The following is a 17,356-nucleotide window of genomic DNA, read 5'->3' as shown; positions in this document are numbered from 1 at the left end:
AAGGACATAAAGAGTGTTCTGTAAGTTATTTATTCACCTCAAGATTGAAAGGAACCCGAGGACACTCTTTAAATGCAGGCTTGGATTAAAGAGGAAGTCAAAATAATAGTCACATACCATTTGGAAATAAATAAAAGCAAAAGAAGTACATATCCAAAACAGAGGAAAATAGCTTAAAATCATACTCAGAGGAAAACTTGTAACATTCATTAAATTTATGAAACACAAGAGTGAAAATAAATTAACTTCCATTTCAAGAAAGTGGTAATAACAGTGGTAGCTTATATGCATTGAGGGTTTGCGTGTTCTAAGTCTTTCATGTGTATTACTTCATTTAATTCTCATGTCACACTACAAAATGGGCACTATTATATTGCTATGTTATGGATGAGGACACTGAGGTACAGAGAACAACATGTCTAGTAAAAGGTAGACCAACTACTAAACAATCTAGTACAACAAACTGAGAGGAAGTTTCCAGAGCTCAAGCTTTTTTTTTTTTTTTTTTTTGGACAGAGTTTTGATCTTGTTGCCCAGGCTGGAGTGCAATGGCACTATCTCAGCTCACTGCAACCTTTGCCTCCTGGGTTCAAGCGATTCTCCTTCCTCAGCCTCCCTATTAGCTGTGATTCTAGGCATGAGCTACCACGCCCCGCTAATTTTTTGTTTTTAGTAGACATGGGGTTCCACCAAGGTCGTCAGGCTGGTCTTGAACTACTGACCTGACGTGATCCACCCGCCTCGGCCTCCCAAAGTGCTGGGATTAGAGGCATGAGCCACTGAGCCTGGCCCCATGCTCTTAACACTGAACTATCTATGTCTCAGATATACAGCAGCAAAACAAAACCAGAGAAAGTGGAAAGCAGATAATGCAGAAGAAACAGAGGTGAAATGAAGAATATAATTCTCAGGGAATATATAGAGAACGCAAATATATTTAACAAGCAGTATAAATGCTAAATAAAACAACAACCTCAGAAGAAACCTAAGGTTCATCCCCAAATAGGAAATCTATTCTGAATGCTCTAAGAGAGAAATAACACAAACCTACAATGAGGTGATTATTAGAATAAACTTTTCCAGAGAGCAGAACCTGTTAGGAGCTTCTTAACTTATTATATTACTACCACAAATCCTAGTATAATCTTGATAACCAAATTATACCCTAACAGAGCAACAACAACAAAAAAAAAGCCAGAAAACTAAAGGAAAATGTCTCAATGAATAGAACTGCAAAATTTTATGGAAAGCAGCAAACAAAATCCATCAACATATTAAAATTATTACAGTACAACAGTAATGCATGGAAATTCATCATTACTACATTTAGCAATATAATTCATCTTATTAAGAAATATTACTTTCTAAAACATATCACCATGAAAACAAATGTCAATCAACAGGTTGAAAGTAAATTTCTTGTTAATACATATAACAGAAGAAAAAAGATCAAAACCTAGAAAAAAATACACACAAAGAGTTCATAAATAAGATGAATACCTAAACAGAAAGAAACAAGGAGTAAATAGCAAGGGGAATACAAAAGAATAAGCTTATAAGAGGATGAAGAGGCAGGGAGAGATGGCTCACACCTGTAATCCCAGCACTTTGGAAGGCCAAGGCAGGAGGATAGCTTGAGCCCAGGAGTTTGAGACAAGCCTGGGCAACATAGTGAGACCTCGACTCTACAAAAAACTTAAAAGAAAATTATCAGGTGCAGTGGTTCACACCTGTAGTTCTAGTTGCTCAAGAGACTGAGGATCGCCTGAGGCTCTAATTGCACCATTGCAGTAAAGCCTGGGAGACAGGGTGAGATCCTGTCTCAAAAAATAAGAGGATGGCCAATATCTCCTACCTGGAAAAATTAACATAATGTAATGCCATAATTGTTCGCCTGATGGAAAAAGACTAAAAGGATTAATAAGAGCCAGGTTTTTTTGTGTGTTTGTTTTTGTTTTGAGATGGAGTCTTGCTCTGTCACCCAGGCTGGAGTGCAGTGGCATGTGATCTCGGTTCACTGCAACTTCCACCTCCCAGGTTGAGGCAATTCTCCTGCCTCAGTCTCCTGAGTAGCTGGGATGACAGGCGTCCACCAATTAAGCAAAAACAAACACACAAACTCCAAACTCTATTCCTAACTATACACAAATATCTGTGTAAATATATAGAAACCGATCTGAAACAACTAAGGTGAAAGTTTTAATAACGGTAATTTTGGGAGGGAAATGAAAGTAACAAGAGAGAGGAGGTTGATATAGCAATGGGGACTTTCATTTTAACTTAAAAAAATAAAACATAAGCAAATATTATCTTAAACATGCATGTAATTTGCATTAGCAAAAAGAGAAATGAAGTCCCAGAAATATGCTGACATTTAAGAAAACACTAGCGATGTGAAGTCATTATCCTCAGCAAACTAATCCAGGAAGAGAAAACCAAACACCACGTTCTCACTTATAGTGGGAGCTGAAAAATGAGAACACATGGACACAGGAAGGGGAACAACACAGATTGGGGCCTGTCATGGGGTGGGGTTAGGGGAGGGAGAGCATTAAGAAAAATAGCTAATGCATGCTGGGCTTAATACCTAGGTGATGAGTTGACAGGTGCAGCAAACCACCATGGCACACGTTTACCTATGTAACAAATCTGCACCTCCTGCCCATATACCCCAGAACTTAAAAACAAAACAAAACAAAAACAAAACGCTAGCGGCAAAATAAAGTCTCAAACTGAAAAAGTGACAGACCAATTTTTGGTTCAAATAATGGTTCTCAACCCAGGTGACATAAAGTAAAGACAAGGAATTTGATTACATATTGCAATTAAGACATATAGCAAATGACTAGAAAAATTATTCTCAACACATATGACGGTTAGTAGCTAATTTCCTTAAGAGGAAATGGTCACAAAACAATGAAGGGGGGAAAATGAACACTTGAAAAATGGGTGAACAGCTAGGCCTGGTGGTGTGTGCCTGTGGTCCCAGCTACTCAAGAGGCTGTTGCAGCGGAATTGTTTGAGCCCAGGGATTGGAGGCTATAGTGAGCTGTGATTGGGCCACTACAGTTCAGCGTGGGTGACACAGCAAGACCTTGTATCTAATTTTTTTTTTTTTTTTTTTTTTTTTTTTGCGACGGAGTCTAACTCTGTCGCCAGGCTGGAGTGCAATGGCGCCATCTCGGCTCCCTCCAACCTCTGCCTCCCGGGTTCAAGCGATTCTTCTGCCTCAGCCTCTTGAGTAGCTGGGACTACAGGCGCCAGCCACCACGCGGCTAATTTTTGTATTTTTAGTAGAGACGGGGTTTCGCCATGTTGGCCAGGATGATCTCGATATCTTGACCTCGTGATCCGCCCGTCTCGGCCTCCCAAAGTGCCGAGATTGCAGGTGTGAGCCAGTGCGCCCGGCCTAAAAATTTTTTTTAGTTAAAAATTAAATAATTAAAAAGTGGGTGAAAGACATGACAAGGCAGTGAAAAGAAAAATGACAAAAAGACATCAACTATGACCACCTTGATAGCAATAAAACGAAAACCAACATCCTTTTTATATATCGAAGACTAAACATCTTTATTGTAAATCAAGTGATCCTCAATAGTGTGAGAAAATAGACCCGTTTACATTTTAGGCTGAGTGAAAAAAACAAAAACTGTTTCTCCTCCACTCTCATATCACAACAATTAACACAGAAGATTTCTGTGACAGCATGTCTGGGGATTTCTCTCGGTCAGTCAAGCACACAATGCATTCTGCTCTGGAAATCAGTTGGGTGTCTTCTAATTCAATTATGAGGCTATCTACCTGGACATAGCTTTAGATTACACAGGGCTCAGTTCCACAAGACTGGCCTCCCACTCTAATACCAATGGCAAGCCCTAGGTTGTTTTACCTGTGCTTCTGACCAACTGGCTATAAATCAGGTTTCCACCACTCCTGATTTAGTTGCTTTAATTTGCTCGAACAGCTCACAGCACGCAGGGAAACACTTACATTTACCATTTTATTATAGCGGATATTGGAAAAAAATCAGAAAAAAGATTCATGGGGCCCTGCATGGGGGGAGGGGTGCACTACCTTCCAGGAAGTTTTATCTAGAAGCTCTCTAAACCCAGTCCTTTTCAGTTTTTATGGAGACCTCATTCTATAGGCATCATGGGTTAAACCATAGGCTATTGGTGATCAACTCAACCTAAGGCTCTCAACCCTCCCTGGACATTGGGGTTGAGGCATTGCCATTCTCAGTCTGAGTAAAAGAATTTACACAAACTGAATTTTAAAACAGATTAGCATAACTGAAAACTTAATTAGATGATTGAATTATCTGGAGCCACACCTTGATATTCCTAACCCAAGCACCCTCATCCAATAAATGCTCCACCCAACTGGCCCCGGAGTCTCTACATGGTTCCAGAGCAGAAGAATATTTATACAACGTATATCACCACTTTTTCTTAAAAGTCTTTTCACTTACATGGGTAATTCTTAAGCTGCCATGCATCAGGGTCAGTGGGAGGGCTTGCTACCGCACAGATCTGTGGATCTCCGGGGTTTGTGGGTTGCAAGGATGCTGCTGGTGTCAAAACCACAATGTGAGAACCACAGAACCACTACATGGTTTTCAGTGTTTAAGTGCATTTAATTCATAATGTAGTTGAGCAACAAAGCTTGCTTAAGTTCTCAGATTGTCCCAAATGTGTCACAAGACATCAAATCAGGAGAACAGTTTCCTACGAGGTGTAGCATGGGAAAGTTGGGGGTGACTCATGGAAAGGAGGAGTGAAGCTCCGCCCTTTCCGCTGCCAGGCTGCGCCCAAGGCTATTTAAACCCGCCCTGTTGGGGGGCCCGAGCTCAGATCTTCGCAGAGCAGAGCAGCGGCTGGAGCGTTTTGCGGGCTCAGCGTGGACTTGGAGCTTACAGCGTCTTACGACTTGGAAGTAGATTCAGAGGATAGGACAGTACACTTGGGTAAGTAAATCTCTGTCTGTCTGTCACATTGGTTTGTTCATTTCCATTTTCTTAAGGAGCACATATGTCACAACAGACAAACACACACACACACACATAAACACACACACAAACTCCTTCATTCTGGGGGTTAGAAAATTGGTAGGGGTCCCTGGGAGCTGCAGGTTTCCTAATCATGTCTGCATCTAAGAACAGTGGGGTCTTGTCTGGCTCTTCTAATGAACGGTCCCCCAGCCCGGACTCCCCAAAATCCATGCTAGCTTCACCCAGCTTCTCCTTCTCCCCTCTCAGAAACTCAGACTTAAGAGGAAGCTCCTCACCAGGGACCTGGAGCTACCATTCACCATCCCCTAGGGCTTCACCACACTCACCTCTGTCATCAGCAGAATCCCACAAGCTCCCATTTCCCTTTCCTCACCATGATGGGCAATCAATGAAGCCATTGAGCTCTCCCGTGTCCTCCTCTGGGGATTCTTTAGAGTCACCACGTTCATCAATAACATACCACATGTTCTTCCTGCCATCACCCAGTAGCTCACCCCTGGCTTTCGGGGAGTCTCCCGTGTCTCCCAGCTACTCTCCAAACAACCCCAGATTTCATCTGGAGTCAGCCCCCCACACCAAGGAATCACCTACAAACTCACGAGCCTCACAGTGCTCCTCCCCTATGTCTTTCATCTCTTCACCCCCAGGCCTCAGGGACTCGCCTGTGTCTCCCAGTTACTCTCCAGCCACCCAGAGGTTTCTGCGGGAGTCAGCCCCATGTACCTACGAGTCTCCCAGAGACTCACAGGTCTCAGGAGATTATGAGCAGTCCCCCAGCCCTGACTCCTCAAGATTCATGCCTGCCTCACGCAGCTTCTCCCTCTCCCCTCCCAGAAATTCAGACCCAAGGGGCAGCTCCTCACCAGGGATGTGGAAATACTCTATATCATCCCACAGGACTTCACCACTCTCACATCCCTCATCAACAGAATTTCACAACTTTACATTTCCCTTTCCTAACCAAGCAGGACAATCACTCATGTCATTGTGCTCTCCCGTGTCCTCCTCTGGAGATTCTTCACAGTCACCTCATTCATCAATAATATATCATATGTTCTTACTGCCATCATCCAGCAGCTCACCCCCAGCCATCAATGACTATCCTGTCTGTCCCAGCTACTCTCCAACTACGCCCAGATTTCAGCGGGAGTCGGTCTCCCACACCCCAGAAACACCTACAAACTCATAGACCTCAGTGAGATCCTCGCCAGTCTCTCTCACGTCTTCACCCCCAGCCCTTACGGACCCTTCTGTCTGTCCCAGCTACTCTCCAAACATGCCCACATTTCAGCGGGAGTCAGTTCCAGGAACACAGGGATCACCACCAAGCTCACCACTTTCACTAAATTACTCCTCAGTCTCTAGCACGCCTTTATCCCCAACCCTCAGGGACTCTCCTGTCTGTCCCAGCTACTCTCCAACCACGCCCGCATTTCAGCGGGAGTCAGTTGCAGGCACCCAGAAATCACCACCAAACTCACCAATTTCACTGTGTTAGTCCCCAGTCTCTCTCATGTCTTCACCATCCCTCAGGGACTCTCCTGTCTGTCCCAGCTACTCTCCAACCACGCCCAGATTTCAGCGGGAGTCAGTTCCAGGCACCCCGGAGTCACCATCAAACTCTCCAGTTTCACTGAGTTACTCCCCAGTCTCTCTCACATCTTCACCCCCAGCCCCCTGGGACTCTCCTGTCTGTCCCAGCTACTCTCCCGCCACACCCAGATTTCAGCTGGAGTCAGCCTCCTACACTCCGGAATCACCTACAGACTCACAGACCTCACTGAGATCCTCCCTGGTCTCTCTCAGTTCTTTGCCCTCAGCCCACATGGACTCTAGTGTCTCTTTCAGCTACTCTCAAAATTTCTCTAGATTCCAGCTGGAGTCAGTTCCAGGCACCCAGGACACACCACCAAACTCACCAATTTCACTGACTTACTCCCCAGTCTCGCTCATGTTGTCACCCCCAGCCCTCAGGGACTCTTCTGTCTCTCTCAGCTACTCTCCAACCATCTCCAGATTTCACCTGGAGTCAGCTGCCCACACCCAGGAATCACCTACAAACTCACAGACCTTACTGCAACCCTCCCCCATTTCTTTCACCTCTTCACCCCCAACCTTCAGGGACTCTCCTGTGTCTCCCAGCTCCTCTCCAGACTTCCCCAGATTTCTGCCGCAGTCAGCCCCAGGCACTCAGGAGAACCATAGACACTCACAGGCCTCATGAGACTATCTCCCTATGAGCTGTATCTATACAGGGATGGCTCCCACGTATCCCTCAGTGACCCCAAACACATCTCCACTTACACTCAGACACTCCCAGGGCCTGACAGCTACTCCCCGTTATTGTCCTTCACTTTGAAGCCCTGGCCAATCTTCCAGCAACCATGACGCAGTTACCTGGCCATTTCTCCACATTTCTCATGAGGGCCCCACACCCTGCCGCAGAAGAGTCCCTCTTGCATTCCATCCTCACACACAGGCCTGTCCATCTACTTGCTACTGTCACACTCTTGCCAGCAGAAGAGGCCCCTGTAATGGCTGATATCACCACCCAGGCTATCCTCACCCGACAGCTGTGCAGCGGGACCCTCCTGCTGGCCCACGTGGCTGCCAGAGCCCATGCTGACATGAACCTCCAGCATGTCGGCGTCCCTGCGGGCGACACTACTGGTGACATGGCTAGCATGACCCTCCTCCCTGGCAGTGACACTGTTGATGTGAGCTCCAGTTTCAGATCTGTCATTTGTAAATAGGACCATTTTCCCTTTTCTCTCTCTCTTCCATTCACAGGGCTTTTCATTCTCTCTGTTTCTGCCTCCCTTTCAGATATTTACTCACCTTTTTCTCATTCACTACGTCTGCCGTGGTCTCGATGAGAGTGTGCCACATAAGTTTCCCCCATTAAAAGTCATGAATTGAGTGGCTTTTAGTATATTTGTGGTTGTGCATATTCAATTTTAATTCGCAATCCATTTTAGAACATTTTATCACCCCCGACCAGAGAAAAACCCTGTAAACATTATTCACTCCTCATTCTGTCTCAAACCCTCTCCCTGACCCTCAGCCCTAGGTAACAACTACATAGAGCGATCAACCTCATATCCATAGATTTGCATATTGTGGACATTTCCTATAAACAAAATTGCACAGTATGTGAGACTTTATGACTGACTTTACACTTAGCACAATATTTTCAAGATTCATCCACATTGTAGTCTTACCCACAGTGGGAAACCATTTTTTTTTTTTTTGGTTTTAGTATCACCGGGTGTTTTCTCCTTCCTTCCTTCCTTCCTTCCTTCCTTCCTTCCTTCCTTCCTTGCTTCCTCCTATTTCTCTCTTACTCCTTCTGCCCTCTCCCATTCATATGCCTTAGGTGCATCCTACATTCTGTGAATTTTTGGGAAATCCTTGACAGTTGCAGGAAAATTGTGTTATTGTTATTATTTACTGCTATCTTTCTTTCTTGGTTCTCCATCAATTGTAAACATCTATTGGTTTCTCCCAAGTCACTCAGTATAATTTAATTAGGTACACTTGTTTTTCTTTATACAGCTATTTCTGGAGTATAGGGTCACATACTCATAAATCCAGTGTAACTCAAAAACTCATCTAATATCCCAATAAACCCATCATAAAGTTGAAAAATCATAAATCAAACCATCATAAGTGACGGTTTGTCCGTGGATATGGGCTTCATCAATTCCATTGTATTCCATAATGCTGTATACCATTAACAATGGCAGACTGACAGGGAGTGGATATTGATAGCATTTTGAAAATCAGTTATCAGAGGGATACATTAACCTGACTGAATAACTGATCTAATTGTTTTAGCACAATGAATGATTATGGGAAATGTTTTGAGACAGAGTAGTACATTTGTGAATGAAATTTTATGGCTTTTTTCACTTAGTAGGAACCTTTGTGTGTGGAAAACTGAGAAAATTGCTTTCTGCTGTAGAGTCTGGCATTCATTGTAGATTAAAGCTTATTTTTCTGTGAATAAATCTTATTCAATACAATACTATTCTTTAAAATAAGAAAAAACACTGATGATGTGAAGTCATTATCCTCAGCAAACTAATCCAGGAAAAGAAAACCAAACACCGCATTCTCACTTATAATGGGAGCTGAAAAAGGAGATCACATGGACACAGCAAGGGGAACAACACACACTGGGGCCTTTCGGGAGGCAGAGCATTAAGAAAAACAGCTAATGCATGCTGGGCTTAATACCTAGGTGATGGGTTGACAGGTTCAGCAAACTACCGTGACACACGTTTACCTTTGTAACAAATCTGCACATCCTGCACATATACCCCAGAACTTAGAAACAAAAGGAAACAAAACAAAATGAAAAAACTATAACAAAACGCAAGCAGCCAAATAAAGTTTCAAACTGAGAAAGTGACAGACCAATTTTTGGTTCAAATCATGGTTCTCAACCCAGGTGCCATAAGGTCAGGATAAAGAATTTGATTACATATTGTAAATAAGACATACAGCAAATGACTAGAAAAATTATTCTCAACATATGGGTGTCTTCTAATTCAATGATGATGCTATCTACCGGGACATAGCATGAGATTCCAAAGGGCTCAGTCCCACAAGACTGGCCTCCCACTCTAACAACAATGGGAAGCCCTATGTTATTTTACCTGTGCTTCTTAGCAACTGGCTATAAATCAGGTTTCCACCACTCCCAGTTTCAGTTGCATTAATTTGCTGGAAGAGCTCACAGCACTCAGGGAAAGACTTCCATTTACCATTTTATTATAGCGGATATTGCAAAAAATTCAGAAAAAAGATTTTGGGCCCAGCATGTGGGGAGGGGCGCACTACCATCCAGTAAGTGTTATCCAGAAGCTCTCTAAACCCAGTCCTTTTGGGTTTTTATGGAGACCTCATTCTATAGGCACGATGGGTTAAACCATAGGCTATTGGTGATCAACTCAACCTGAGGCTCTCAACCCTCCCTGGAAATTGGGGTTGAGGCTTTGCCATTCTCAGTCTGAGTAAAAGAATGTACACAAACAGAATTTTAAAACAGATTAGCATAACTGGAAACTTAATGAGATGATTGAATTATCTGGAGCCACACCTTGATATTCCTAACCCGAGCACCCTCATCCAACGAATGCTCCACCCAACTGGCTCCCAAGTCTCTACGTGGTTCCAGAGCAAAAGAATGTTTATACAACGCATATCTTCACTTTTTCTTCAAAGTCTTTTCGCTTACACAGGTAATTCTTAAACTGCCATGCATCAGGGTCAGTGGGAGGGCTTGTTAAAACACAAATTTGTGGATCTCCGGGGTTTGAGGGTTGCAAGGGTGCTGCTGGTGTCAAAACCACAACGTGAGAACCACAGAACCACTAGATGGTTTTCAGTGTTTCAGTGCATTTAATTCATAATATATTTGGCCAAGAAAACTTGTAAGTTCTTAGATTGTCCCAAATGTGGCACATGAAATCAAATCAGGAGAACAGTTTCCTACGAGGTGTAGCCTGGGAAAGTTGGGGGTGACTGATGGAAAGGAAGAGTGAAGCTCTGCCCTTTCCGCTGCTAGGCTGCGCCTGAGGCTATTTAAACCCAGCCTGGCGGGCCTGTACTCAGATCTTCGCGGAGCAGAGCAGCGGCCGGAGCGTTTTGCGGGCTCTGCGTGGACTTGGAGTTTACAGCGTCTTGTGACTTGGAAGTGGATTTAGAGGACAGGACAGAACACTTGGCTAAGTGAATCTCTGTCTGTCTGTCTGTCTCATGGGTTGGTTTATTTCCATTTTCTTAAGGAGCACATACCTCACACCACACACACACACACACACATACACACACACTCCTTCATTCTGGGGGTTAGAAAATTGGTAGGGGTCCCTGGGAGCTGCAGGTTTCCTAATCATGTCTGCACCTAAGAAAAGTAGGATCTTGTCTGGCTGTTCTTATGAACGGTCCCCCAGCCCGGACTCCCCAAGATCCATGCTAGCCTCACCCAGCTTTTCCCTCTCCCCTCTCAGAAACTCAGACTTAAGAGGAAGCTCCTCACCAGGGATCCGGAGCTACCATTCACCATTCCCTAGGGCTTCACCACACTCACCTCTGTCATCAGCAGAATCCCACAAGCTCCCATTTCCCTTTCCTCACCATGATGGGCAATCAATGAAGCCATTGAGCTCTCCCGTGTCCTCCTCTGGGGATTCTTTAGAGTCACCACGTTCATCAATAACATACCACATGTTCTTCCTGCCATCACCCAGTAGCTCACCCCTGGCTTTCGGGGAGTCTCCCGTGTCTCCCAGCTACTCTCCAAACAACCCCAGATTTCATCTGGAGTCAGCCCCCCACACCAAGGAATCACCTACAAACTCACGAGCCTCACAGTGCTCCTCCCCTATGTCTTTCATCTCTTCACCCCCAGGCCTCAGGGACTCGCCTGTGTCTCCCAGTTACTCTCCAGCCATCCAGAGGTTTCTGCGGGAGTCAGCCCCATGCACCCAGGAGTCCCCCAGAGACTCACAGGTCTCAGGAGATTATGAGCAGTCCCCCAGCCCTGACTCCTCAAGATTCATGCCTGCCTCACGCAGCTTCTCCCTCTCCCCTCCCAGAAACTCAGACCCAAGGGGCAGCTCCTCACCAGGGATGTGGAAGTACTCTATATCATCCCACAGGACTTCACCACTCTCACATCCCTCATCAACAGAATTTCACAACTTTACATTTCCCTTTCCTAGCCAAGCAGGACAATCACTCATGTCATTGTGCTCTCCTGTGTCCTCCTCTGGAGATTCTTCACAGTCACCTCATTCATTAATAATATACCATATGTTCTTACTGCCATCATCCAGCAGCTCACCCCCAGCCATCAATGACTATCCTGTCTGTCCCAGCTACTCTCCAACTATGCCCAGATTTCAGTGGGAGTCGGTCTCTCACACCCCAGAAACACCTACAAACTCACAGACCTCAGTGAGATCCTCACCAGTCTCTCTCACCTCTTCACCCCCAGCACTTATGGACCCTCCTGTCTGTCCCAGCTACTCTCCAACCACGCCCACATTTCAGCGGGAAGAGGTCTTGGGGCCAAAACGATCTCAGTCTATTCTGTAACTTTAAATGGGTAAGAAGCCGGGCTGGCTGACATGGAGCCGGGCGTGGAATGCGAGTGCTTCGTAGGCTACTTTTGGTAAGCAGAACTGGCACTGTGGGATGAACCAAATGCCATGTTAAGATGCCCGATGCCAATGCTCATCAGACCCCAGAAAAGGTGTTGGTTGATATAGACAGCAGGACGGTGGCCATGGAAGTTGGAATCTGCTAAGGAGTGTAACAACTCAGCTGCTGAATCAACTACTCCTGAAAATGGATGGAGCTGGAGCGTCGGGCCCATATCCAGCCGTTGCCAGCAGTTGAGAGTGGACAGGAGCGGCAGGGGCAGTATGCCCATGTGAGTGTGGTGGGGGTCCTCCTCTCCCCTCCTCCCCCTTCCCCTGCAGCCCCACGGAGTCTACGCTGGGAGGAGTAGGAGGGCCGCTGCGGTAAGCTTTGAAGCCTAGGGTGTGGGCCCATGTGGATCCACCACAGGTGCAGATCTTGGTGGTAGTAGCAAATTTTCAAACGAGAACTTTGAAGGCCAAAGTGGAGAAGGGTTCCATGTGAACAGCAGTTGAACATGGGTCTCAGGTGAACAGCAGTTGAACATGGTTCATTTGGTCCTGAGAGATAGGTGAGTGCTGTTCCGAAGGGATGGGTGATGTCCTCCGTTGCCCTCAGCTGATTGAAAGGGAGTCGGGTTCAGATCCCCGAATCCAGAGTGGCAGAGATGGGCACCATGAGGCGTCCAGTGCGGTAATGTGACTGACCCTGGAGAAGCATCTGGGAGCCCTGGGGAGGGTTCTCTTTTCTTTGTGAAGGGCAGGATGCCCCGGAATGGGTTCAACCCGAGAGAGGGGACTGTACCTTGGAAAGCATCGTGGTTCTGGTGGCATCTGGTGAGCTCTGGCTGGCCCTTGAAAATCCAGGGGAGACAGTCTAAGTCCTACGCAGGGCCATACCCATGTCTGCAGCAGATCTCCAAGATGAGCAGACTCTGGCATGTTGGAACAATGTAGGTAAGGGAAGTCAGCAAGCCGGATCCGTAACTTCGGGATAAGTATTGGCTGTAAGGGCTGGGTCGGTTGGGCTGGGTGCATGCCACCACTGGAAGAGGCCCTGCAGCGCCCCCATGCCCCAGGGATGCCTGTCGTGGCCCTCCTCTGCCCCAACCCGCGTGCTGCTCGCTCCCTCCCCTGCCCCCTCTCTCCCTGTCCTCCCCCTCTCTGGAGGTGGCGTGTGGGGGCGGAGGGGTGGCGGTGGCCATACGGCCCCGGTGGCAGGGCATGATCTCCCGTGAGGGGGGGCTGGTGGTGGTGGTGACTCTGGACCCGAGCCGGGCCCTTCCCATGGATTGCCCCAGTTGTGGCCGCCCATGGGGAGCCCAGTGGGTGCTGGCGTGTCCTGTCTTGCTCCACGCTGTCATGCGTTTCAGCGCGGGCAGGGAGTGATTGGGTGTAGGTGGGTGGCGGGCGGGGTGGTTCATTCCCCCACCTCCCCCGCGGCCCCATCTGTCTCCTGTCCCCCCCTCCGTGGAGGTGGCGGGCCACGGGCTGGTCCCCACCACCGGGGCGGCGGTTCCGTGCAGCGCCTTGGCCGGTGCTTAGCAGTCGACTTATAGAACTGGTGTGCACCAGGGGAATCCGACTGTTTAAACAAAGCATCGCGAAGGCCCTCGGGGGGTGTTGCAAAGTGATTTCTGCCCAGTGCTCTGAATGTCAAAATGAAGAAATTCAATGAAGTATGGGTAAATGGCAGAAGTAACTATGGCTCTCTTAAGGTAGCCAAATGCCTCGTCATCTAACTAATGACGTGCATGAATGGATGAATGAGATTCCCACTGTCCCTACCTACTTACTATCCAGTGAAACCACAGCCAAGGGAATGGGGTTGGTGGAATCACTGGGGAAAGAAGAACCTGTTGAGCTTGACTGTAGTCTGGCATGGTGAAGAGACATGAGAGGTGTAGAATAAGTGGGAGGTCCCCGGTGCCCCCTATCCCTGTGAGGGGGTGGGGTGGGGTCCTGTGGGCTGCCCATGGAATACTACTACTATGATCATTTTTTCACTGACCTGATGAGGCAGGGGGTGAGCCCCGAGAGGCTCTCCCTTCTGGCGCTAAGTGCCCAGCTGCATGCTGGCCGGGTGTTGACCCATTCCGAGGACAGTGCCAGGTGGGGAGTTTGGGGCAGTACACCTGTCGAACAGTAATACAGGTGTCCTAAGGCGAGCTCAGGGAGGACAGAAACCTCTTGTGGAGCAGAAGGACAAAAGCTCGCTTGATCGTGATTTTCAGTGCGAACACAGACTGAAAGCCGGGCTTTGACGATCATTCTGACGTTTTTAAGCAGGAGCTGTCAGGAAGTTACCACGGGGATAACTGGCTCGTTGTGGCCAAGCGTTCATAGGGATGTTGCTTTTTGATCCTTTGATGTTGGTTCTTCCTATCATTGTGAAGTAGAATTCACCAAGCATTGGATTGTTCACCCACTAATGGGGCATGTGAGCTGGATTTAGACCTTCGTGAGACAGGTTAGTTTTACCCTCCGTGATGTGTGTTGTTGCCATGGTAATCCTGCTCAGCATGAGAGGAACCACAGGTTCAGACATGTGCTTGGTTGAGGAGCCAATGGGGTGAAGCTACAGTCTGTTGGATTGTGACTGAACGCCTCTAAGTCAGAATCCCGCCCAAGAGGAAGGATACAGCAGCGCCGTGGAGCCTTGGTTGGCCTTGGCTAGCCGGTTCCCCGCCCCCGCTGGTGGGCTGCCTCGCCCTGGGTGGGGTGTGCCCCACCATGTGCCAGGACTGGGTCCGGTGCAGAGTGCCCTTCTTCCTGGGAAGGGTGTGGCTGAAAAGGCGGCCTCCTTGCCTGTCACGCAACACACGTTCGTGGGGAACCTGGTGCTAAACCATTGGTAGACGACCTGCTTCCGGGTTGGAGTTTGGCCACACATGGCCAACCTCCACTTGTGGCTGCTCCTGGGTCAGGCCTCTGGGGTCCACCAGCTGACGCCTGAGGGTGTGAGACAGCTGGCGGCTCACCATGTCCCAGGTCGACCAGCAGGCCCTCTGGACCGAGCGGTGTGCAGGCGTGCCCGTTGGGATGAGCTGGATCCGGAGCGTCCGCTTCTCGGTGGGAACCTCCAGGGTCAACCAGTTGCTGCCCGCGAGCTCCGGACTTAGCCGGCGGCTCCCTGTGTCCCAGATTGACCAGCAGGCGACCAGTGGCGGTCCCACTGGACGGTGCGGTGCACCCATGTGAGGGCACCTATCCCCGTTCACGCGCGGGTGGCCCTCACCAGCCTCAGCCTTTGGTGGAGCTGGGACCACGTGGAACTCCCTCTCCTACATTTTTTTCAGCCCCACTTTGTTTGCTTCCGCGGTACTTTTAAGAGGGAGTCACTGTTGCCGTCAGTCAGTAATACTTCCTCCTTTTGTTTTTTTGGTTTTGTCTTGTGTTTTTTTTTTTTTTTTTCCCCTTCTTTCTTTCCTTTTTCTGGAGATGGAGTCTCGCTCTGATGCCCAGGCTGGAGCTGGAGCTGGAGTGCAATGGTGCCTTCTCAGCTCACTGCCACCGTTGCCTCTGCCTCCAGGGTTGAAGCGAACAGCAATTTTTGTATTTTGAGTAAAGACGGAATTTCACCATATTGGCCAGGCTGGTCTCGAACTCCTGACCTTCCGCCCGCCTCGGCCTCCCAAAGAGTGCTGGGAGTACAGGCGTGAGCCACTGAGCCTGGCCAATTCCTTTTTTTCTTCAATCTTATTTTCTGCACACTGCTGTGTATAAACATACATTTATATATATATATACACACACACATACACACATACATACAAACACATAAATATGTAGTGATAAAACTATATAGATATTTCCATAATAAATACATGTTTATATTATAAATGTTAATTTTAATGTATGAATATGTATTAAATGAAAACCCATTTCATTTACATATACATGTGTATGTATATCCTTCCTTCCTTCCTTCTTTCATTTATTATTTTTAATTTTTGCTTATTTTCTTTCCTTTTTGGGCCTGCCTAGTCTTCTCACTCTGGGCTCTGGTGACAGCCTCCCAAGTAGCTGGGACTACAGGGATCTCTTAAGCCCGGGAGGCAGAGGCTAACGTGGCCTGTGATCGCGCACCCCCACTCCAGCTTAAGTGAGGTGGGGTGAGGTGGGATGGGGTGGGGTGGGGTGGGGAGAAAACAATTGATTGTGATCTTAATTACCTTTCAGCTTTATTGATACCCTCTTATTTCCTTGTTTGTTGTCATGGGTTATTCTATGTCATTGTCATGTTCATTGTTTGCTTGCTTGCTTGCTTATTTCCTTCCTTCCTTCCTTCCTTCCTTCCTTCCTTCCTTCCTTCCTTCCTTCCTTCCTTCTTTCCTTCCTTACTGGCAGGGTCTTCCTCTGTCTCTGTCGCCCAGGATCACCCCAGCCTCAATGCTTTGGACCGACCAAGCAGTCGTCCTGCCTCTGATCTCTCCCATCCCCATTACTTGGGACTACAGGCACGCACCACAACACTGGTTGACTTTTATGTTGTTTCTCATGTTTTCTGTAGGTAGGTAGGTATGTAGGTATGTATGTATGTATATATGTGGGTGAGATGGGGCTCGGGGTTCTATCATGTTGCCCAGGCTGGTCTCGATCTCTTGTTCTCAAGCAATCCACCTGCCTGCCTCGGCCGCCCACACTACTGCTATTACAGGTGTGAGACACTGCACCTGGCTTATTCTATATTTGCCTGCCTGCCTGCCTGCCTGTCTATCAATCATCTTGTTTTTAGTACGGATGTGCTCTCGCTTTGTTTTCCATGCTCTGGGCACACATAATCTCTTTTTAAACTTCTATGATTATTATTGCAGGTGTCATCTCACATGTCGAGGTGATGTCAAACTTTAAGGCTCCAGTGATCATCCCACATCGGCCTCCCAGAGTGCTGTGATGACACTTGTGGGCACAGTATGCTCTGGTCATATTTGTCATGTGTCAGTTCTTTCCGTTTTTAGTACGGGGACTGGAAACAAAATTTTGAAACGCATCTCACCAATCTGCCCGCCCTTTCTTTCTTTTTTTTCCTTCCTTCCTTCCTTCCTTCCTTCCTTCCTTCCTTCCTTCCTTCCTTCCTTTCTTTCTTTCTTTCTTTCTTTCTTTCTTTCTTTCTTTCTTTCTTTCTTTCTTTCTCTTTCTTTCTACAGAGTTTCACTCTTGACGCCCAGGGTGGAGTACAATGGCGCGATCT

The sequence above is a fragment of the Pan paniscus genome, chromosome 21, assembly GCF_029289425.2.
Source record: "Pan paniscus chromosome 21, NHGRI_mPanPan1-v2.0_pri, whole genome shotgun sequence".
Taxonomy (NCBI): domain Eukaryota; kingdom Metazoa; phylum Chordata; class Mammalia; order Primates; family Hominidae; genus Pan; species Pan paniscus.
The sequence above is the reverse complement of the archived record's forward strand: the minus strand, read 5'-3'. Positions refer to the sequence as shown.